Source organism: Enhydra lutris, unplaced genomic scaffold (assembly GCF_002288905.1).
Source record: "Enhydra lutris kenyoni isolate GAN:26980312 unplaced genomic scaffold, ASM228890v2 scaffoldscaffold28, whole genome shotgun sequence".
In the NCBI taxonomy this organism is placed as follows: Eukaryota; Metazoa; Chordata; class Mammalia; order Carnivora; family Mustelidae; genus Enhydra; species Enhydra lutris.
The window spans coordinates 1,215,116-1,239,735 of NW_019154112.1; the positions used below are offsets into that span (position 1 = coordinate 1,215,116).

A 24,620-nucleotide genomic window follows, 5' to 3' on the forward strand; every position below is an offset into this window, starting at 1 on the left:
TCTGGGACTGGATTCTGTGGGTGCTTGATCAAGGGACCGGAATGTCAGGCTGGAGATGGAAAAATGCATTGCCTGGGGTCACTTTTCAGGATGTGGGTTTATCCAGAACCCCAGGACATGGGGCAATCTCACTGTTGGGGTGGCTCTATGTAGACTGGAAAAAGCGTCTGACTCTCCACAAGGTAGACCTATAGTTGCCCCAGTAGACAGACAGTAAAGGATGGGATAAAGAAGCTGAAGGAAGTGGACATGTGGAATGCAGGCATGATATGAGGCCAGAACACCCACCAGAGGATTATGTTCCTCAAGAAGATCCAGAAGACTCACCTTTCCCCAAAGCCAAGGTGCTGGCAAGAGAAAACTGCATCATTAAGAAATTTGAGGGTACTTTCCTCTACAGGGCAGGGATCATGTCAGGGATGGATGTCCCAGAGTTAGCTCATTAATATCAGTGGAGATGAAAGGGCCCTGAAGAGACGAGTGGAAGCTCCGTGATTGGCAGATTGGATGAAGGACATCCCGTAAGTACACCTCGTTATTCCCCTTCCCCCCAGTTATTCAATCAAACACTCAAGGTGCTGCTGGGCAGGGACCTTGTTGATATAAGTAAGGTCTCAAATCAGCTGACTTTAAGACAGGGAGATTCCCTGACTGTCCTGATGGTGAGTCTTTAAAGGGCTGGGCTCTTCCTGAGCAAAAAAGATCCTAAGTGTGAAAAGGATTCAATGTGAAGGGTTTTCTCTATTGTTGGCTTTGAAAAGGGAGGGCAAAATTGCAAAAATGCTTGTGGGGATGGGGACCATTCCAGCTGGCAAGGAAATGGGGACCTCAGTCTTATAACTGTAGGAAACAGAATTCTGCCAACAGTTCTGTATAAACTTGAAGGAGCAGCCCACCTCAAGAAGAGAACACAGCTTTGTGAAATCCTGAATAAGAACCCATCTACACCATGCCTGAATTTCTTTTTCTTTTTTTCACATAGGGTCCATAGCCAACATGGGGCTCAAACTCATGACCCTGGGACCAAGAGTCACACACTCTACCAACTGAGCCAGCCAGGAGCCCCTTATGCCTGGCAAAAACCTGGTGTTGTTTTGAGCCATGAAGTTGTGGTAATCAGCTGTGCAGTAATAGAAAATGAATATCCAGGCTCACTGTGCAACAAATAAACACATAGCATTTCTTCCCCTGAAATGAATTTATGAACTACTGTGCACACTAATTGCATGCAACAAAACCTTTCTTGATTTTTTACTATATTCCCCTTTGTGATTTTTATGGAATGAATTAAGTTCTAATACAGTCATATTTCATTCATTCACTCATTCAACAACAATTAATTTAATGCCTCCTGTGTCCCAGGAATAGCTTTCTGTGCTGTAGATATAGTTTTCACCAAAATAGTCCAAAGCACCTGTGCTAGTGTGCTCTACATGCTAAAGGCTTCCCAGGAGTGAGATAGAGCATTTTCAGTGAAGACATGACATGAGCTGACTCACATCAGCAGGATTGCTGACCCCTGTGGGGACAAGGGCCCTGGATGGCAGGTGATGGGGAGACACCAGGGCCCCAGTTCAGGAGTGAGAGATGGTGGAGCCTAAGAGGAGGAGAGGGCCTGAGGGATGAGAGAGACAGAAGGGCTGCAGACGTAGGCTGAGGGAGAGAAGCAGAGGTAACAAATTCTAAAACAGTGGAATTCTCAGACTTAAATATGTTGGTATATAGATTTTTAATTCATATATATGTAAAGGGCTTAGCAAGATATTCTGTGCATCTGGTATTAACTATACTCTATAGGGCTGCCTGAAAACCAGTTGCCTCCTTATGATAATCAGATAATACCTAGAGCCCTATTAAAAATGCTCATGCCCAGGCACCTGGGTGGCTCAGCGGGTTAAGCCTCTGCCTTCGGTTCAGGTCATGATCTCAAGGTCCTGGAATCAAGACCCGCATCAGGCTCTCTGCTCAGCATGGAGCCTGCTTCCCCTCTCTCTCTGCCTGTCTCTCTGCCTACTCTCTCTCTCTCTCTGTGGAATAAATAAAAAAATCTTTTAAAAAAAATGCACATGCCTTAGGTCTGCACTCACACACAGGCAATGCATGGACATGGGGGAAGGGCATTTCCACTGCACTGAACACTTGCCACTTCTGGGTGATCCAAGCTTGGACAGGCTTCCAGCTGAAATACACAGTAACAATTGTGTGTCCCTGCACTGAGGTTATGTCCAGGACTCGCACAGACAATCTCGGGGCTAGGAAATGAAGATAATTTCAGAACACAGCAGTCACTTATATTGTTTGGGGAAACTGAAGAGCTTTGTGAGTCTGACTGCTGTGCTGTATGGTCACATTTCTGTGGGAAGGGGCCAAAATCCCTTTCCCAGACTAGACTGCTGATGTTCAGGGGTTATCAAGACCGTGCTACCACTACTGTGGGTCCACAAAAAGGACACTGGGCTCAGTGAGAATGTGCAGCTGGTGCACTAGACCCAGCTTCTCCAGGTGTAAAGAGAAAGCCCTGTCCCTCCATCTCTGTTCCCAGGACTGCCCTCTCTCTGGTAGCAAATGCCCTGGGGTGAGTTTTCTCTAGAAGAATCCAGAGAAAGAGACAGAGGTGAGGGGTGAGAAGAAAGAAAGTCCAGTTCAGCAAATATTCCGGAAAGGACGAGGGGAGAAGAGGGGCTGAGTCCAGCCTGAGGGTCTCTGCCTGGTTTCCTCAGAGCCCCTGGGCTCTTCTCAGAAGACAGGGTGACAAAGTGATTACCTGATCACCGTTCAGGAGGAGAGGGGTCAGGACAAAGTCTCAGATCCCCAGGAGGGACTGGTCTTCAGAGTCTCAGGAGCAAGGGCGGCGGTGGTGTAGGGAAGCCCAGCGCCAGAGAGTCTGCATCTCCCCGGGTTTCATTTCTCCCTTTCACAGCCTGTGTCTGGTCCTCCTGCCTGGATACCCATGACGCGCAAACATTTCGCACTCCCATTGGGTGTCACGTTTCTGGAGAAACCAATCAGCGGCACCGGGGTTCCAGGTTCTAAAGTCCTCTCCAGGCCCGCCGGGACACCGCTACTTCTCGAACCCTGAGGGTCTGGGTCGCGGGGTCCCGAAACAGACTCCTGTTGCTGGCTTGTGCCCTTGCCGTGACCGAGACCTGGTCAGGTGAGTGAGGGGGCGGTAGGAAGAGGCAGCTGCGGGGCGGGAGCGAGAGGACCTCCCGGCGGGGACGAGGGACCCCCGGGGAAGACGCCTCACAACCGCCCCCGGCCCCGGACCGGCCCCACCGCCGCCCTGCTCTCCCGCACTCGGTGCCCGCTCCCCCTGCCCTCCAGGCTCCCTCCACCTGAGCCCGGGGCCCCGTGCCCAGAGGAGGGTCGGGCGGGGTCACAGCCTCTGTGCGCCCAGAGGCTCGGGCTCCGTGAGATATTTCCACACCTCCGTGTCCCGCCAGGCCCGGGGAGCCCTGCTCTGTCCCCCACTGCCCTCCTGCCTCCCGCCCCCCGCTGCCTGCATTCTCCTCGTTCATCTGCTCCCCAGTTCCAGCAGAGGGGCCCTCTCCGTCCCTGTCTGTGCTTCTCTTCCCCGGGAGCTGCCGCTCATAATCTCTGGTTGAAATTAAAACTCTGGATGCAGTTTGTTTGCTTCAGTGCTTGCCTGGAGGGGTTGATGCATTGCTTACAAAACGGAGGATTCCTAATGTTCCAGAGAGGAAATAAAAGCACTGAGAGCCTTCCGGGTTCCGCAAGCTTGCTGGGCTTCCTCTGGGGGTGGGGACAGGAGAGGCTGTGAGGAGCCAGCATGGAGGGACTGTGCCCAGCCTGTGCTAGGTGCATCCTGGACTTTGACATGGTCACTCCTCTTTTTGGTCATCATCCCTGCTACCTTGACCCTGTCCATTCAGTGGAACCTTGTCCCACCAGGCCCTGGGGTCACAGGGACTCATATCTCTCCTGTCTCCAGGACCTTGTGCAGGAAGAGCTTCCTGTGAGGAGGACAGCCTAGACTCAGAACTGAGTCAGGAGTGGGCCCCCAAGTTTTGTGTGTCTTTTTTCCTCCCCCTCTCCCTCCCCATCTCCCTCCTCATCTCCCTCCTCCTCCTACTCCCCCTCCCATTTTTTTATTTTTCTATGCAGACTTAGACCAGTTCTTCCCCTGTAGGAGTTCTGGTCTCAGGTTCCTCTGGTGTCCCTAAGTCTGTGACAGCCCCAGGGCTCCTTTGGCCTCTCATTGTCCCCACAAGACCCAGTGAGCTCCTGTACACAGGAGTCTCTGTGAAATTGAGAGATGAGTTTTCAGACCCATCCCATCTCTTCTCATTCTAGGACTGTCCTGGATCATTATTTCCATCTTTCCCCCCATAGCTTCTAGAAAGCAGATTCTGGAGTTAGAGACAGGATCTGGTGGTTTCTCATCATTACTAAACTTTGCTTAGTTTCTATCTTCTCTGCTCACCTACCTGCCAACCTGCCCTTGGCTCTGGTAATCCTTTTTCTGGTTCTGCTCCTGATTCATGGAGTGATGAAGCAGTGTCTAATTTGAATCCACATTTGTCTGGAATATATGACCCATAAGACTATGCACAACTTTTCTGAAGGAAGAACTGTCATTGTTTCCTGTGCTGTGCAGGAGGGATGGTGTGGGAAGGAGGACATGGGGACATGGATGAGACCATCACTGGTGAGAAAAGTGGCAGCTGCCACAAACAGCTATGGCCTGAGGCTCATCTAGAAGAGAGAAGTGCTCTTTGTGGATCATTTCTACAAGTGATAATTGAGCGTCAGACACAGGGGCACTACTGTAGTATCTAGGACACCCCAGTGAAGTAGAAACAGACAAAATGGGCCCACCTTGTGGGGCGTATGTGCTGGTAGTGAGGGGCAGACTGTGCTAGTAACTAAGGGAAGTGTGTGTTAGAGGTTGGGAAGTTCAGTGAGGAAGGGGACCCAGAGGAGACCCGTGTGGAAACAGGGAAGATGGCTACTTTACTGGGGTGGTAAGTGTGAGCCTCACTGAGGAGGTGATCTCTGAGGGAATTGAAGGACATGAAGGAATTGTGTAAGAGGAGGTCTGGGGGGAGTTCTTTCCAGGCAGAGAACCTCCGGTGCACACTCACTAGGGCAGGGGCGTGTCCCGTGCTCAAGAAAGGGTGAGGAGGCCACCATGGCTGGAGTAGAGAGCAGGTGACATGAGGTCAGATGCCCAGGATTAGAAGGGTTTTGAGTTTTCTCTGAGTGAGATGGAGTTAAAGATGGTTTTGAACAGATGATCCACCTGGAGGACTTGTTTTAGAAGCACCTGTTTGCTGCTGTGCAGAATTGAGACGTACAGTGCAAACAACCAGTAGGGAAACTGTAGGAAACCAGTGCAGTGTCGCGGGCCTGGGTGGCTCAGTTTTTTAAGCATTTCCTTCAGCTCAGGGAAAGTAATAGGAAGTAATTGGGTGCTAGAGATATTTAAAGATGGACTTTGCAGCATTTCCTAATGGATTCATTCCGGGTGGTGAGAAGGAGGAATCAAGGAGGGCATCCAGTATTTCAGGTAGAAATGTGTAATGCCTTCCTTGGATATGAGGAAGATTCTGGAAGCAAGGACATTTGGGGAAACACCAACACAAGCATCCAACTTAGGAATATTAAATCTGAGATGCCTACTAGAAATGCAAGTGAGGGGGCTCATGGGTGGCTCAGTACACAGAGCAATTGAGTCTTGGTTTCAGCTTAGGTCATGATGTCATGGTCCTGAAATCCAGCCTTGCATTAGGCTACCCAGCCATCGCGGAGCGTGCTGGAGAATCTGTCTTCCCTCTCCCTTGTCCTTTCCCTGCTAATGTTCTCCCTTTAAGTAAATAAATAAATAAAATATTTTTTTTTAAAGGAAAGAAAAAAAGAAATGCAAACAAGGTGGCAGTTGGATAGTGCAGGGGAGGAGAAATATCTGGGTTGGAGAAATAGATTTGGAAGGTGACAGCATATACATGATGAGCCTTCAGCAGAGATGAGGTCACCAGGGGGGGCGAGGGCCATAGAAGAGAAAGGAATAGGACCAAACCCTGGACTCCTCAGGGCTAAGCAGGCTGATCAGAGCACCCACAGTACACTGCACAGTCTGGTTCTGTGTCTAGAAGGCACAGAGACCAGGGAGGCCCAGCCTTCAGTGTACACAGGAATTTCCTGGACTATGAAGATCTAGGCAGTCTGGGATAGAGTGTGAGATTCTGGGTTGATAACAAGGTTGGTGCTTCTGCTTCTGGTCTTCAGATCCCACACTGAGTGGTGAACACAAGAAGCAGGATCCCCACATGGCCGTGCATCAGCCTTTCCTGTAGGGCTGCTTAATTAAGTAAGTGATTCCTGGGCCCTCGCAGAGCATTCTAAGACGGTGGGGGGGAGGCCTGAGTATTTGGTACCAAAGCCACAAGCAATCCTGGGGTTCTGCCAGAGAGGGAAGAAGCACTGAAGTCCTTGAGGAGAACGCTCAGTTGGGGAAGAGTCTTCCATACACATTTATTGTTTTTTTTTCATAGGAAGAAAAATGCAAGGCATGCTGGGAGATACATATTTTTTCTCTCATGGGGCACAGCCAGGTGGCAGACTGAGAAAGTGGTTGTCAGCTCAACAAAAAGAAAAAGTCTGATTGCTGAAAGAGTAGGTCTTAAATGTTCCCACCACACGCACACACCGGTAACTGACAGGATGCAGGTCTTAGCTAATGCTACAGTGGTAATCAGTTTGCAGTTTGTAAATAAATCAGATCCAAAGGTTGTGCCCTTAAATTTATAAACTATTATGTCAATTATATCTCAATACTACTGGAAAAGATTTCTGAATCCATGCTCTCTGAAAGAATTCCTTCACGCATTCCTCACTCCTTGTTTTCAAAACAGAGTCCAAGTTGTTTCAATTGAAACTATATATATTTATAAAGAAATATATTTGTATATATGTATTATCAGGGAGAATCACATATATAATTTAAATGTAATATAAAATATAAATTTTATGTAATAAAATAAATATTAAAATATATTTTGAGAAAAAGGAATATGAGATATTAAATATAAATTAATTCACATATTGTAAATAGATATATTTGTAAACAAATATATGTATTATGTGTAGATAACATTAGAGTACTGGGTCTCATTTCATTTCAGGGAAAGCCACACAACAGACCCAAGGCTGCACAGGCAGGAACAGAATCCACCTTCACACCCCAGGTCAAGGCCTAAAGAGGAACCACTGCCCCCGGTGCTGGCCACAGGTCCCACTGTTCACACCACTGCACCCTGAGGCCAGGACTGCTGTCACTACTGCTCCTGGCAGCTGGATGACATGATGGCTACTCCTGCCACCTGTGCCAAATGCATGCAGCACTGTCCCAGCTTCTCTGTCACACACATCCCAAGTAAGAGTCTGGCATCTGGTCACCTGAATGATGGAACCTCAGGCCCTGTCCCCCTGCAACTACATGTGACATCCCGACTCTGATCTGGATTCCTGGGGAGTGATCACCAACATCCTCCGACTTGAACTCTTCATTTAGTCTGGTCTCTGCATTCCTAGCCACAGGCCTGTGAGAGGCCACACATTCAGGTGGTTCCCAAAGTCACCCCTGCTGGAGGCAGATCCCAAGATGGCCCCAGTGTTCCCATCCGCCGGTATCATGCTCTTGTGTAATAATACCCACTTTGGGAACAGAAGCAGGACATAGTGACTTGCTGGTGACACACAGAATAGAGTGAAGTCATGCAGTGAGTATCTGGAATCACCAGGACACAAGATATGAGGGGCCTGGGGTCCACAGTCTCAAGGAGGGTGGTCCAAGCCAGGCTGGATAAGTGCAGATTTCTGGTGGAACTGCATGACAAAAGACTCTGCATTCCTTTTCCCTCTGAGGGGTTTCTTCTCCAGATCTCAGCCCCCACAACCACTGCCCTCAGACAGGAGGAGGGGGAGGAAAGGTCACCAGCAGGGATTCTCATCCTGGCTGCAGTCAACAGGGGAATTCTGTAAAAAGTACAGGAAGGGGAGAGAAGAAACACAGGTCCCCAAAAGTAACAGCTGGTGAGTCCATGCACACCCCCAAGACGGCCCCGTGGCTACAAAGATGAGAGGAGAACAGCCTCCAGTCTCCCCATGCTGCCTCTGGGGCCCAGCTCTCCTTTCCTCCAACCAGACAGTGTCCCAAAGAGCCCCCAGTGCTGCCCCCTGTGTATCTGTCTCTGTTCATCTCCAGAACAGACCACCACGCCCACCCCTCCAGGAAACCCTCCCCTCTCCATATGCATTAGTTCAGTTGTGTGCAACAGAAACCCAGCTAACAGTGGTTGTCCACGGGACAGCAGCTTGTGTGTGTCCCATGAGTGAGGTGAGCCCTCTGGGACTGTAGTGTCACTCTGCACCACGGGACTATCCAGAAACGCTGGTAACGATGACCCTGGGACGTTTCCTTATTAGCATGAGCAGGGCACCTAAGATCATGTCCGTGGTCCGTGAGCAGGGAAGGGAAAGCAGAAAAAGTGGATGTTTCCTGCCTTTTAGGACAAAACCTGCTACCACATTCTGCGTCCCCATAAGGGCCAGAATGTAGTCACACAGACAAAAGTAGCCTCCAGGGAGGCTGGTGACTGAGGCTCTTTTTAATCTGAGGGAACATGTACTCCATGAAATTGTGTCGCTGTGGAATGAGGATCATTTCTGCTTTACTTAAATTTTTAAAAATCACCTGTGGCAGAATGGTCATTACCAATACCTAATATCAATATCGAATCCTGAATGAATTCTGTATGTAAAAACTGGGATCATCTCAGAATATATTGTTAATTGAGAACAAAGTTAGAGGTAGATTATTTGGTAAAATGCCACCTCCTAAAATGGAAATCTCTCCTATAATAATACTGTAGAAACTGGTAACAGCTCTTATGTCCCAGGGGAGAGTTTGGAAGAATTGTGGAGGGAATAGAGGAGGAAATTTACTTTTCACTGCATGCTCTTTTTTGTTATATAAATGTTTTCAACCTTGTGCATGTATCAGTCTGTTGAAATAAATTCTGAATTGCCCGAGAAACCCTACCTCCATTTAGCAGACACATAATAGGCAGTAGCAGATGTCAGGCTCTCTGCTAGGCTCAGTGAGAGAAACATGAAGGAATTCAGAGTGGGGTGAATAACCTGGTAAATGTACCTATCCTGATGAGGTTTGCGGAAATAGCCACCACGCAGAAGCTAACTGAGTGCCTACTGTGGGCCAGGCGTTGTACTACATGCTTGGGACAGGAAGAAAACACAGAGTAAAGACAAAGGTCACACCTTTGTGACCTACCTGTCTCATGCTCATGAGGTTCTGTACCAACTCCTGACTCTCCGGAAACCCTACTACTGTCTTGTCCCTGTGTGGGAAGGATCTGAGACTTGGGAAGAGAACCTTTGCCCATTTGGTCCAAAAGTTATTAGGAAGATTTAATTAGAGAATAGTGACTTCCTAATGTAACTGACTCATCAATACAAGAGAAAATCTCTAAGAAATGATCTGGATGAAAGGAAAAAAACTGACAGAGTGGAATCACAGGAAATGTCTTGGTGGAATCCCATCTGAGGCAGACTGAGAGAAATAGTGGGAGACCAGGATTAGCCAGGCAGCACGATGCAGGAAAGAAACAGAATGGTTGAGTGTAGTGATGGTGCTTTCCTAGAGATTTAAAAGGTCTGACAAATGAGGAGGGAAATATTCAGAGAGGACGACCTCTCAGGTTCTACAAAGTTGAGACAGACCTTTCCAAATGACAGCGTGATTCTTGTAGCTACGACCCTGCTTGGATAACACAACTTAGCCTGCAGATCATCTCCAGCATGGGACCCAGAGTATAATTATGTTGCTCAGTTACTCTGCAGGGTAATAGCCTGGTAAGTACAGATTTATGAACACATCCAGTGCAGAGACCTTGCTACCCTCCATTCCTTCCATCTGTCACCTGGAACATCCCTGTGCAGATTTTATAATAAGGCCCAATGGTCCCCACCTCCTGGTCCACATGGCCTTGTGGAATCTCCTCCTACTGAGAAGATACGAGAATATCTTCTAACGAGTAAAATGTGGCAGTGGTGACCTTGGAATATATACAATCATGAATTCCATTTTGCCTGCTGAGTTTCTACTGTCCTCTCCCCTTGCAAGCTTTGCTGAAGCAAACAGCTGTGTTGGAAAGACCAGAAACTGAGGTCAGCCTGCTGCCTACATCCAGCAAGACGCTGAGGCCCCCAGTCCACCAGCCCACAAGGAACTACTCAGTCTTCTCCAGAGGGCAGCACTCCCCTTTCTTGAAGACAGACATCCCATTTTCTCTTTACAACATGAATGTCAAGTTCTTACCATCTTACTTGCTTTCCTCTTGCTCTATCTGGAAAGGCCCATGAGGGAGCTACTGTCAGGCTATCAGGAAGTGCCACCTTCATGTCACTTCTCACCTTGGAGAGAAGGCGTCACCAGGAAGTCAGCTGGAAGAAGACAAGTCAGAGACAGCAGGATTGGTAGGTCATGAGTGCTCACCCCAGTGTCTCTCACTGTGCTTTCAGGCTGTGAACAAAGCAGTAAGTGAACTCTGCCCACCCACGGCTGGTCTCCCCACTTCTGCATGCTGGACAGCCCACCTCACACCCCAGATGCAGACTCCACTGATTCCCTACAGCCCAGATGTGACCTCCCTTCCCTCCACCTCCAGCAAACACACTCCATCAGCCAACGTACAACCAGCTCTCCTGTCGCCTCAAACTCCATGGACTCCCCTACAAGCATATGCCTAACAAGACTCAGCGCTGGAGAAGGAGAAGCTGTCAGAGCCACAGAAGGTCGTGACCCTTACAGAGGCTGGTGAACAGTGTCCTGGAGTTAAAAAAAAAAAAATGGTGGGCACTTGACTATTGGTCAGCACCTGACCATTTTGTTAGAGTCATGACTCAGCCAATTGACTCAGTTAACCTCATAGTGACCTTGGATTCCTTCCTTATAAATTGGAGTTGGCACCTTTCCCTATCTCACGGGGTTATTAGGACATTTTAAATGATTCAATTCATATAAGACCCTTAAAACTGTATCTGATGCTTTTATCAAGCAGAACCCTGGGTAGGAAGAGAGTCTCACCAATGTAGCTCCTGTTTTCTTCTTCCTACCATGACATGTACCAGTTCACCCCCTCACTCATCACCTCGAACCCCTCTGACTTTCTCACCTGCTGCAGATGGAATTTGTAACCCATGTGGTGGGGTGGGGCAACCATTAACTGGCCAGGGTGGAGGCAAGCATGAGAAATTCTCAGAGCAGGGTGCACGCACACACACTCAGGCATGCATATACACACAAACACTCATACATGCTTGCACGTGCTCACTCACACACATATATACAAACCTCCACACAAATTCCTGTACACATTCCTACAGGATTGTGAACCTGCCCCCCCCCCAAGACAGATATATGTACATGACACACTCACATCACATTTCCTACTTTATTTGGAGTCTGGCTTACTCTTACTTCCTCTGCCTAAGAAATCTAGGATCTTGATGGCAGTTGTGCATCGAATGATGAATTGGTAAAGAAGAGGTAATGGACAGATAGATAGACAGACAGACAGACACAGTGGAATATTACTTAGCCACCAAAAAGAAAGAAACCCTGCCATTTGCAACAACCTAGATGGAACCAGAAGGTATTATGCAAAGTGAAATAAGTCAGTCAGAGAAAGATAAATACTATTTGATTTCATTCATATGTAGAATTTAAGAAATAAAACAGATGAACATAGGGGAAAGGAAGAAAAAATAAAATAAAATAAAAACAGAGATGGAGGCAAACTATAAAAGAATCTTAATGAGGGTTGCTGAAAGTGAGGTGATCAGGGGGAAGGGATAATTGGGTGATGGGCATTAAGGAGGGTACATGATGTTAGGAGCACTGGGCATTATATGCAACTGATGAATCGCTAAATTCTACCCCCAAACCTAATAATAAAGTATATATTAACTAAATTGAATTTAAATACAAAATATTTTTTAAAATTTAGGATCTTGAGGGAGAAGGACCTGAGAATTTTTTTACCACCAAAAAGTGACCCGCCTCCCCAGAGCTCTGGTACACTCTGGATCTCCTGCATGCCTGCTCCTGGAACCCTCCTACCGAGCGGGAGATGTGAACTTAGATCCAGACCCTTGAATCCAGAGGCAGCCTGTGCATTGCCCCAGGTGGTGTTGGGGCTCTGGGGTCCAGCAGGTCTCGAGCCTAGAACCTTCTCCTAGCCTGCCCTCCCACCAGCCAGGGAAACCCCCGCCCCCCCCACCCTGAGACTTGCTGCACAGTGAGTAGCCTCCTTATATCTTTCAGAATAAACAGGAACAGGAGTTTCAGTTGAACCCTTGGGGTGAGACAGGCAGATCAGAATGAGGAAACAGATCTCTTCACCCCCTGAGTTTTTGTTGTTCTAGAACACAACTCTAGCAACTATAGTTCCAACAATCTAAACCTCTGCTAAAACAACCCCTATGATGAGAATATTAGGAGGAACCTGGCCAGCAGATGCCCCCTTGAGGAGCATGGTGGGCTGGGCAAATGGTTCAGGGGTGAAAAGGAAAACTGAGGTGTGCCCCTGTGTCCTGACTCTGCTGGAAGTCTCTAGAAGGCTCCTGGACCCTGATATCGGGCTCCACTCCTCATCCCCCCCCACCGCCCCGTCTCATGGTGATGGGCTCAGGCAGCCCCTCATGCTGCACACAGCACATTTATCTCTCTTCATCTCCAGAAGGCAGCACAATGGCCGCCCATTTCTGGATGGTTCCATCCCCTTCTGCCTGGTCTCCACAAACTCCTTGTACTAGATCTGGTTCTCCCTGGACCACTGACAGGTCACGGTCATCTCTGCAGGGCAGGAGCCCAGGGCACACAACCCCTCAGGTTGACCCCACAGTCAGGGGGTTGGGGGTGGGTCACGTGTGCTCTGGGAGGTTCTGTCGAAGAGCAAACGGGGAGCGCTAAGGCAAGGCCTTCTTGAAAAGCATCGACTCCACAGACCAAGATGTGATACCTGCTGAGGCTCTGCCTGCCTGCCAGGGCAAGGAAGGGAGTGTTCCCTTTCAGGGGGCAGAAGAAACCAGCAGTAGCCAGGCCCACGCCCAAGACAAGAGGGTGGGAACAGCCTCTGACATTTTCCTCCAAGGGAAGAGCCTTTACAGAGACTCTCCACCTGCTTATGAAGCCTATAACTCAGTACCTCTAGCTCAGTATTGATAGGTCCTCACAGCTACTGTGTCTCTGGTGGGAAAGAGCATGAAGAATGAGAAACCTCCATGAGCCTCAGAGCTACTGCCTGCTCTCCTGAGAGAACGTTCCCCAGTGTGGGCCTAGGAAGTCTGTGCCATGGCACTGCCCAGGAGACACAGGATGGGCTGCTGTCCTCAGCGCATGGCCCCCCGTCCCACACTAGATGTCCTCCATCCCCATGTGTGATTAGCGCTGGAGAGAGGGCAGCCCCAGGCTGAGCTGGAAGGAGCTGCAGGGCTGGGCTGTGGGGAGTCCTTACCAGTGCAGCTGATGTTCTTGCCCCAAACCCCAAGTGTCTCTGAAACAACAGGAAACGTGGGTTCTCAAGTCCATCTCGTCCCTCCATGAAGTGCCCACTGGCCTCTCATCTCTACTGGGGTAGCGGCAACGGTGAGACTACCATGGATGGCAGAGGCTCCATGTCCAAACTCAGTCACTGTCATTGTCCTAGTCCTCCTGTTACCACCCAAGGGTCCCGTTATCCTCCTGGAGCTCCCAGACACGGTGACCTGCAGGGTGGGGGGCCTGCCTACTTCCTCCCCAGGACCAGGCACTGTCAGTCAGTACAGAGCATGTCTCCAGGGCCCCCCAGCATTTCTCTCTGACGCCCCCCCCACCAGCTTCTCCATAGGGAACATTCACTGTCTAGACTGTGCTAGTGTGACACAGTAAGAAGGACGGACTTGGTCTTCCTCCTGCACAGTTCTTAAAACCTTTGTAGCAGCCTGCGTGATGGGAGTCATAGAAGCACTTCTTCTAAGATTTTGTTCCCAGATCCTGAAAAAGTACTGGAAAGATCCTGGCCCCATCCTTACACACTGTACCAAACCCCACTGCATACCGTCTCTCTCCTCTGATGCTGTGAGCCCTGAGAAGGCAGGACTCTGTCAGGGCCTGAAACAGAACCATCTGGCAAACTGTGGAGTTCCCGTTCCTGTACAGATCAGCTGGGAAAGTCTGAGACCTAATCGTGCCTTTCACTGGTTTATGCCTGGATCCCACATGCAAGGCCTTCCACTAACTGTTTTATTTACTAAAACCTCCAGACATTAACTAGAAATGATTAACTACACCTATGTCCTGACCTCCCTGTGTCCAGTGTCACCCACACCTTGCCCAGCCTAACAGCTGACTGCTTGGGACCTCACCCCCCATCAACCCAGATCGTACACACACATCAAGGTCTACACAGAGTTGCAGCTCATTCATGAACCTTCCCCCAACCACTGGAGGTCTGGCCTATGAACCCTATAAACCATGTCTCTGCTTCTCGTGTGACATCTAAGGAGGCGTCTGTCTTCAGTAGCTCTCAGTCTGCCTCACACGCTCGGTCATGTGCTCTCAGAAGGGTGGGCGCCTCCCCATCTTCATTGTAGGCTCTGTAAGGACAAACACTAGCTTATACCTTCTGGTTTCCCACCTGCAGGGACCTAAACTGTGTCCATGACCCACTGAGTCTGGTTAGTTAACCACTTAATGACAAAAAGACCCACCCCCTGAGCAGACTGTCCCCCCTTCACTCTCATGTGACAGCTTGTACACACCTGCCTGCCCCAGCCTCACACGGGGGGGGCACCTGACAAGAGGGTCTCACGTCCCTGGGGTGAGAGGTGTGCTCGACTCTCTCTGCTTTCTCCCAGGCCCCAAGCTGCTGACTGTCACGGGGTTTGGCGGTAGGATCGCTGCACATTCCTCAGGTTTGGGGGTTGCTCTTCATCTGGCTCATGAAGATCTTGGTCTCATCGTCTGAAGAACTCGGCTCCTGCGTGCACCACTGGACTCCAGACTCTGTCTCCCTCCCCTCAGGGTCATGGCAGGGGAAGATGGCCTGTCTGTGGAGCCCAAGGCAGGAAATGCAGGGCCTCCTGGAGCAGCTCCGACCCCCCTGAGAAGGAATAATGCAGAGAGCGCTGTGCTAAGGGAGGAAACAGGGGATTCAGAGGAGGCTCTAGGATTTGATTGAGGACCTAGTGATGCATGTGTGGGGAATGTGTGTGTATCTGTGCGCATATGTGTGTGTGTCTCTGTGTGTATTTGTGTACACACGTGTGTTGTGTGACAGGAGAGACAAGGCCCACAAGATAACACAATGGGAGACAACGACACAACATCCCTCCCTGTCTCCCACCCCTTTGACAGTCATATTCCAATCCCACACCCATGGTGCCCCCGTAGAATGCACAGATTGTGTGATTTCCTGCAAAGCAAACACTATTTGGCATATCCAGATTTTTTTTTTAAAATCTGTGCTACTTTTGTTGAAACTCACTGGTGTCTTGCTCTTGCCAGCCGTGTAAAGATGACATGCAGATCACGCCCCAAAGCTGTGTGAGAGCTGAACGTGTGAGCACATGCTGTCCGCGCTCCGGATGCAACGGAAATCATTGGCCATCGTCAAAAAGAACCGTTTGGGGACGCCTGGGTGGCTCAGTTGGTTAAGCAGCTGCCTTCCGCTCAGGTCATGATCCCAGCGTCCTGGGATCAAGTCCCACATCAGGCTCCCTGCTGAGCAAGGAGCTTCTTCCCTTGCCTCTCTGCTTCTTCCCTGCTTCTTCCCTCTGCCTCTGCCTGCCCCTCTGTCTGCCTGTGCTCTCTCTCTCTCTCTCTCTCTCTCTGACAAATAAATAAATAAATAAATCTTAAAAAAAAAAAAAAAGGAACCGTTTGTAGAACATTATAAATGAGCTGCACACAGGAACGCCCTGGGAACAGCAGAACTTTCTATAGTGGTAGTGAGGGGTGATAAGAGCAGCAAACATGGAAACAGTGTCATCAGAAGCTCGTGCTGTCTTCTAAGCTGTGAAGCCGAGCGTCAAATACTTGCACAGTGCACTTCCTGTTCACAGGATTCTCTTGTTCACAGGCATTACTCTTGCAGTAAATGATCATCTGAGATGGTTGCCAGAGTGGAGGAGGTGGGGTCTGTGTACATGGGGGAGGGGCAGTGGGGACACAGACTTCCAGTTCCAGAATAAATAAGTGACAGGAATAAAAGGCACAGCATGAGGAGGACAGTGGATGACACTGTCATAGGGCTGCATTGGGCAGATGGGAGCTACACCTGTGAAGAATAGAGTGTGATGTGCGAACTTGTCACATCATTACTTTGTACACCTGAGACTACTGGAACATTATGTGTCAACTATACCCCAAATTTAAATACTTTTTAAAATTATTTTCTTATGATTTCAGCTGTTTTAACATTTTACATTATGAATATACACAGCAAATTCTAATATTGGATACAAGAATTGATAAAGTATATGTGTATATTTAATTTACACAAAGCAAGCTGAAAACAAATTAAAAATATAAATACCTGGGGTGCCTGGGTGGCTCAGTGGGTTAAGCCACTGCCTTGGGCTCAGGTCATGATCTCAGGGTCCTAGGATCTAGTCCCGCGTTGGGCTCTCTGCTCAGTGGGGAGCCTGTTTCCCTCTCTCTGCCTGCCTCTCTGCCTACTTGTGATCTCTCTCTCTGTCAAATAAATAAATAAAATCTTTTTTAAAAAGGGGGAGGAGGTGAAGGGAAGCAAAAGCTTATAGTGAAGGTGAGAACAGAAAGGAAAGAGAAAGCTCTCTTGAGTGAAAGGGGTCCCAAATAGGTTGCCACTGAGGGCTTTTAGTGGCAGACTCTTCTTTTATTTTTTTTATTTCTTTTCAGCGTAACAGAATTCATTGTTTTTGCACCACACCCAGTGCTCCATGCAATACGTGCCCTCCTTAATACCCACCACCTGGTTCCCCCAACCTCCCACCCCCCGCCCCTTCAAAACCCTCAGATTGTTTTTCAGAGTCCATAGTCTTTCATGGTTCACCTCCCCTTCCAATTTCCCTCAACTCCCTTCTCCTCTCCATCTCCCCATGTCCTCCGTGTTATTCCTTATGCTCCACAAATAAGTGGAACCATATGATAATTGACTCTCTCTGCTTGACTTATTTCATTCAGCATAATCTCTTCCAGTCCCATCCATGTTGCTACAAAAGTTGGGTACTCATCCTTTCTGGGGGAGGCATAATACTCCATAGTGTATATGGACCACATCTTCCTTATCCATTCGTCCGTTGAAGGGCATCTTGGTTCTTTCCACAGTTTTGCGACCGTGGCCATTGCTGCTATAAACGTTAGGGTACAGATGGCACTTCTTTTCTCGACATCTGTATCTTTGGGGTAAATACCCAGTAGTGCAATTGTAGGTTCATAGGGAAGCTCTATTTTTAATTTCTTGAGGAATCTCCACACTGTTCTCCAAAGTGGCTGCACCAACTTGCATTCCCACCAACAGTGTAAGAGGGTTCCCCTTTCTCCACATCCTCTCCAACACATGTTGTTTCCTGTGTTGCTAATTTTGGCCATTCTAACTGGTGTAAGGTGGTATCTCAATGTGGTTTTAGTTTGAATCTCCCTGATGGCTAGTGATGATGAACATTTTTTCATGTGTCTGATAGCCATTTGTATGTCTTCATTGGAGAAGTGTCTGTTCATATCTTCTGCCCATTTTTTGATATGATTATCTGTTTTGTGTGTGTTGAGTTTGGGAAGTTCTTTATAGATCCTGGATATCAGCCTTTTGTCTGTACTGTCATTTGCAAATATCTTCTCCCATTCCGTGGGTTGCCTCTTTGTTTCCTTGACTGTTTCCTTTGCTGTGCAGAAGCTTTTGATCTTGATGAAGTCCCAAAAGTTCATTTTCGCTTTTGTTTCCTTTGCCTTTGGAGACATATCTTGAAAGAAGTTGCTGTGGCTGATATCGAAGAGGCTACTGCCTATGTTCTCCTCTAGGATTCTGATGAATTCCTGTCTCATGTTGAGGTCTTTTATCCATTTCAAGTTTATCTTTGTGTACGGTGTAAGAGAATGGTCGAGTTTCATTCTTCTACATATAGCTGTCCAATTTTCCCAGCACCATTTATTGAAGAGACTATCTTTTTTCCACTGTATATTTTTTCCTGTTTTGTCAAAGATTATTTGACCATAGAGTTGAGGGTCCATATCTGGGCTCTCTACTCTGTTCCACTGGTCTATGTGTCTGTTTTTATGCCAGTACCATGCTGTTTTGGTGATCACAGCTTTGTAGTAAAGCTTGAAATCAGGTAATGTGATGCCCCCAGTTTTATTTTTGTTTTTCAACATTTCCTTAGCAATTCAGGGTCTCTTCTGATTCCATACAAATTTTAGGATTATTTGTTCCAGCTCTTTGAAAAATACCGGTGGAATTTTCATTGGAACGGCATTAAAAGTATAGATTGCTCTAGACAGTATAGACATTTTAACAATCTTTATTCTTCTGATCCTAGAGCATGGAATGGTCTTCCATCTTTTTGTGTCTTCTTCAATTTCTTTCATGAGTGTTCTGTAGTTCCTCAAGTACAGATCTTTACCTCTTTGGTTAGGTTTATTCCCAGGTATCTTACGGTTCTTGGTGCTATAGTAAATGGAATCGATTCTCTAATTTCCCTTTCTGTATTTTCATTGTTAGTGTATAAGAAAGCCACTAATTTCTGTACATTGACTTTGTATCCTGCCATGTTACTGAATTGCTGTATGAGTTCTAGTAGTTTGGGGGTGGAGTCTTTTGGGTTTTCCATATAAAATATCATGTCATCTGTGAAGAGAGAGAGTTTGATTTCTTCATTGACTGGCAGTCTCTTCTTGAGAACTGACTGGGAAGCTGGTGGCCTTGAGATTCTTGTGCCATCTTGGCTTGAGCAAGGACTATTGAGGAACTGTTAATGAATTACTTCTTTGGGGTTTGGTCATTTTCTGTGATACACTGTAGCCGCCAAAGAAACATATGATCCACTGGAGGCCAGAGGTCTGTTTCCTTATCTCTTGTTGACTCTGGCTTAGAGCTTCTGCCTGCCAGGAATAGTGTCCCAGCCAGGGGCCCCCTGCCTCTCCCTGCCTACACGTTAGCCCTTTCCTTATTCAATATTGGATGAATGCATCAAAGTCAGACTTCATGGTTGGCAGGGCACTTGGAAGTCTGGGGGAAATCTCAGGAACGATGTAACCACAGAGAAGGTGAGTGTCATAATCTGAGTAGAAACTGCACATCCTGATTCACCACTAATCACACAGATGGAGGGCAGCTCACTCAGAACCCAGGGCAAAAATGCAGCCACTAGATGCAGAAAAACAGGGCACAGGCAACAGTTGTCAGCACTGCAGGGGCTCAGGCCATAGTGGGGTCTGTGCAGGTTAAACAATTCTAGAAAAAGAACAGTCTTCAAGAAAAATAAAATAGATTCCAGATTTGCTTAAACATAAAATGCATAATCCACTTTTAAAGAACATATTACCAGACATACAAAGAAATGTATGACTTATTCAAACAGAAATGTGTGACTCTAATGAGAAAGTCAACAGAAACGTATTCGCAGTGCGCCCAGATATGGGAATCAGCACCAAAGGCTCCCACACAGCTTCAGGAAATATGTTCAAAGAACTGCATAAACATGTGTTGAAGGAATGTAAGAGAATCTTGTTATTAAATGGCGAACAGAAAGGAAACCAGAACAAAGAAGCAGAATGAACTAAGAAGACCAAATAGAAATTCTAGAACAAAAAGAAAAGTATATAGTAAAATTCCATAGATAAACAGCATTGAAAGCCTGGAGAGGCAGAATGAAGAATCAATTTGTCTGAATATAAATAGTTAGATAATTCAGACTGGAGACTGACAATGGATGGGGACTTCTTCTGTGTGCACAGCCCTGTGTCCCTGTTGGGGAGCCTAAGGAGACCCCGGGGAAGTCCCTGGGGAGAAAGTCAAAGGCCCCTCAGGTCTTCCGCCATCAGTCCTGTGGCCACACGGGGGTGCTGCTGCGCTCCCGGCCTTCACCGCCAGGGGGCGCACGGGGCTGAACTGAGTGAGGTCGAGGGAGGACCTGCAGGCTAGGTGTCTTGGGGGAGAGCAAGGGGCCTTCTGAGCAGCCCTGGGAGCAAGTGCAGCGGTGGGACGGGGATCCGGGGAGAGGAGCGCTCTGGAGCCCTGCCCGGTGTCTGAGTTGCCATCTGTCCTCCCCACAACCCCTCTCTCCAGCCCCTGGATCACAAGTCCAGGAAAACTGAAAAGTAGATTCTCGATCCTCCTGGACCGATTCTCTCTCTGAGGGCTATTTTACAAAAGACACTTTCACCTTAGAATAGTTGGGGATTTACAGAGAAGTGACAAAGTTAGTGCAGAGTCCCTGAGGACCCCATACTAATTTGTCCTGTCGTTAACCCCAATCTCACCATCATGCATTTGTCAGAGCTAATGACACAATATTCACACATTACTAGTGATCTCCATGCGGGATTTGCTGTTATGGTTTTGTTTTCTCTCCCAGGATCCCATCCAAGTTGCCTCGTTGAATCTCATCATGGCTGCTTCGGGCTCCTCTGCCTGTGACCATGTCTCAGACTGTCCTGTTTTTCATGACCCTGACATGTTTGAGGAGATGGTTTGGGTACTTTGTAGACTGTCTCTCATTGTGAATCAGGCTGACTGAGGCTGTGGGGTTTGGGAACACCACACCTGGGCAGGCCATTCTCCACACAACATAGCAAGAACATACAGTGATCACTCGCTCATCGCGGATGAAGTTCACCTTCACCCCCTGGCTAAGGTTGTCTAATCTAGATGAAAAGAGAAATACCAATTCTATAATTATGTTTTGAATCAGTTGTAGCTATTTTAAAATATGGAATTTAACAGAGAAGAGCCAGCAGCCCCCAACTCTGGGAGCTGCTCTGACACTGACAGTCGGGCTCAGTGTGGTCAGAAGCTGGAGAATGTCCACCACTTGGCCATATTCTTCTCCTGTGGGACGTGAGTCAGTCACCTCACAGAACATCAGCATCAGACAAGGACACTCTGAAACCACAACATCACTCTGTGTCATTACAGACAAAGCAAGGCACTGAACAACCCACAAAATAACACGCATCTCCCTGTGTCAGCCGATGTGAGCAATCGCTGCTTCTCCACCATGACTGCTCTCTCCTCGCTCTGGTCTGCCTGCTGGAGAGCGGACTCACTGAGATGCTCAGCCATGGGATTGCCCACACGTCCTGACAACACACAGTCGGGAGTGGGCCCCTCTTCCACGGATCCTCTCCAAAACTCCCATCCAAAGCCCATGTCCCTTAGGTTCCAACACCTTCATATTAAGATGCCCCATGGCCCCCAAAGGTGTGCGTTCTCTCTCACTGCAACAGGTAATAGATCCAACTTGAGGGCCTGCAAGTGCTCCTGGTGGTCTTGGTTGAAGAACAATAATGAATGTTACCCTTCTGACTGTCAAAATTGTGTCTGTGTCTTTTATTTTTTGTTTTTTTAAAGATGATATTTATTTATTTGGCAGACAGAGATCACAAGTAGGCAGGGAAGCAGGCAGAGAGAGAGGAGGAATCAGGCTCTCCGCAGAGCAGAGAGCCCGATGTGGAGCTCAATCCCAGGACCCTGGGATCATGACCTGAGCTGAAGGCAGAGGCTTTAACCCACTGAGCCACCGAGGTGCACCATGTTTGTATCTTTTAGTTCGATCATGACATGTGTTTGTATCTTTGTGAGTGTGTGGTTGACATGCAGATATTTCATGTTTTTCTTGATGGGTTTTCATCACTGGGCCGTGCTTAGAGAATTTCTTCATCTCAAAATTGTAAACATTTCATGTATATTTCTACCTCAGTAGAAATGAAGAGCACAGGGCTTTAAGGGTGAAGGGAAACACAGAATTGTTTGAATTTGAGCAAAAGTATGGGAAGGAGAAAGAGGTAAAAGATAATAACATAATGGAATCTAAGAAGTCCATCGTCTTCTTTATGACGTTTACAAGTACCTACAGAGCCTATGAGGTATCTGATACATGTGTGTTCAATAAATCCTCTCACCTGGGCTTGGTGAAGACTTATGTGTCTGCTTCTGTTTATCAAATGAACAGACAAGACCCAAGACACCCAAGTAATAGAGACAACAAAGAGCTCCAGGGATGGGCATTTTTGAACACTTAATGACCTAGATGTGATACATCATGTTTTGGTTCATGTCTGTACACTTCAGCTGTTACAATGCATGGTAATTATACTTAGGTGCTGTATTTTAAGCATATGATATGTTTCAGACCCACATAGACAATCCATGTCTTCAATTTGAAGATAAATTTAATACGTATATACTTATGAGTCACACAGAATCTTCTTTTTTTTTTTTTAATTTTATTTATTTGACAGAGAGAGATCACAAGTAGACGGAGAGGCAGGCAGAGAGAGAGAGGGAAGCAGGCTTCCCGCTGAGCAGAGAGCCCGATGCGGGACTCGATCCCAGGACCCTGAGATCACGACCCGAGCCGAAGGCAGTGGCTCAACCCACTGAGCCACCCAGGCGCCCCCACACAGAATCTTCTTTAAGGAGGATCCTGACAACTAAGAGCATTCTAGCTATGTACTGTCTGAATAGTAGATATGAGCCACCTGTGGCTATTTAAATTCACATTCTTTCAAAACAATTAAAAATGCAACTGCTCAGCACACCAGCCCCATTTCAAGTGCCACCTGCATCTCAAGAGCCACATGCCTCTTGGCCACCATACTGGACAGCGCAGATACAGAACAATTCCTTCCGCACAGACTGTTGCATTGGAAGGTGCTGTGCTTCATGCTTTGTGGGTCTTGAGTCAGAGGCATGAGACACATGTAAACTGAGAAGACCAACATGATTTCTCTTACAGACAACATCAGATTTCTGTCTGGGATGTGAATACATAAGAAGCTGATGTGTCACAAATCAAAGTCGGTTATGCCTGAGTCTGGTGCCTTCAGGGGCAAACTGTCTCCAGTTACCAAAAGGAAATCCCTGTCCCTCCACCTCCCTTCCCAGACTGGGGACCCTCTCTGCCAGCTCATTTCCTGGAGGTGAGGTCTCTTCTAGATGCACTCAGGGCCTAGAGTCAGAGCTGAGTGTTCAGAAGCAGGAAGTGCAGCTCAGGGAAAGGGATTCTGCTGAGTGAGGAGGAGGCCAGGGCAGGACCAGTGGGAGACTGGCCTCTTTTTTTTTTTTTTTTACAGAATGCCATTTTTACCTAAAGGAATGAATGACACAAAACTTGGATTATTTAGACTAGGGCAATTGACCGACAGTTTCTGGAAAATGAACATGAAGTTAACCTTTAATGAAAATCAACTCATATACGACAGCTGAGAGTACTTGTTGCTTGATCAAATGTAAGCTCTCAAGAGAAAAATCAGAATTTTGGGAAACTTGTGATGTACCAATAAACTTGACAGCTTCCCACTACTGATCTATTGGGATCTGTGGTAATATTAAAACAAATATGACTTTTGATAATTCAATTTTAACCTCATCAACACTGGAACACATACATAACTTAGTTAAACAACACATTACTTTTTTAAAAATCATGCATTAGTACAAGATCCATTCAGTGTGCAAGATGGGCCTGTGGATTTTAATGCATCAGAGGACAGCGTCAATGATACTCTTTCAAGTTCCACTTTGCAAATAACCTTTGAGAAAGTACAACTTGTGTCCTTTGAATACAGTACCTAAGGTGAATAGCCATAATGATCTGAGAAGGTTATGAAACTACTAGTCTCCCATATTTGTATAAGGTTGTACATTTTTTCATACACTTCAACCAAAACAACACAATAAAGGCAGAAGCAAATCTGAACATCCAGGGGTCTTCTAAGGAGACAGACAAGAAAGAGACTTGCAACAATATAAAAAGCAAGAACATCACTCTTCTCGCTATGCTTTTTATTTGTAGAAATAGTTATTTTGCATAAAAACGGTATTTCTGTTTTCATGCCATAGATTATTAATACGAATCTAAATGAATTAATGAATTTTTAAACCTGTTTTATTCCTACTACGGTAAATACTGATAGAGATAACCCACAGACACAAAATGATCCTTGGGATCCTCAGTCATCTGGGAGACTATGTAGATACCCTGTGAACAGAATGTTTGAGAATCACTGACTCACGCAGCTCCTGGGACACGGCTCAGGGGGACAGTGTGACAAAGAGCGCTCTGTGCAGTAGGTGAGGGGTCAGGGCAAAGTCCCAGGTCCCTGGGTCGCCTCAGCGGCCCCAAGGTGTGTCTGGGGTGGAGAAGCCCAGCGTTGGGGAATTCCCATCCTCTGGGTTTCACTTCTCTTTCTCCCAACCTGTGTCACCTCCTCCTGTCTGGATACTCATGACACAGACCCAGCTGGCGCTCCCATTGGGTGCCGGGTTTCTGGCGAAGCCAATCAGCGGCACCGCGGTTTCGAGTTCTAAAGTCTCCTCACCCGCCTGCGAGCCCAGCGG

General features: G+C 47.4%; 1 long non-coding RNA gene across 3 annotated transcripts; it reads left to right on the forward strand.

Annotated features, from left to right (window-relative positions):
• The first annotated feature begins 3,054 nt into the window (after positions 1-3,054).
• On the forward strand, positions 3,055-11,015 carry LOC111152211. 3 transcript variants are annotated; one of them, XR_002640908.1, is made up of 3 exons: positions 3,055-3,154; positions 6,250-6,331; positions 7,146-11,015. It is a non-coding gene; the product is annotated as an uncharacterized LOC111152211 (long non-coding RNA). The 3 variants fall into 3 exon arrangements; XR_002640909.1 differs by lacking the exon at positions 3,055-3,154 and adding an exon at positions 6,516-6,636 and having other exon boundaries at positions 4,077-6,331; XR_002640907.1 differs by lacking the exon at positions 3,055-3,154 and having other exon boundaries at positions 4,083-6,331.
• The last annotated feature ends 13,605 nt before the right edge of the window (positions 11,016-24,620 follow it).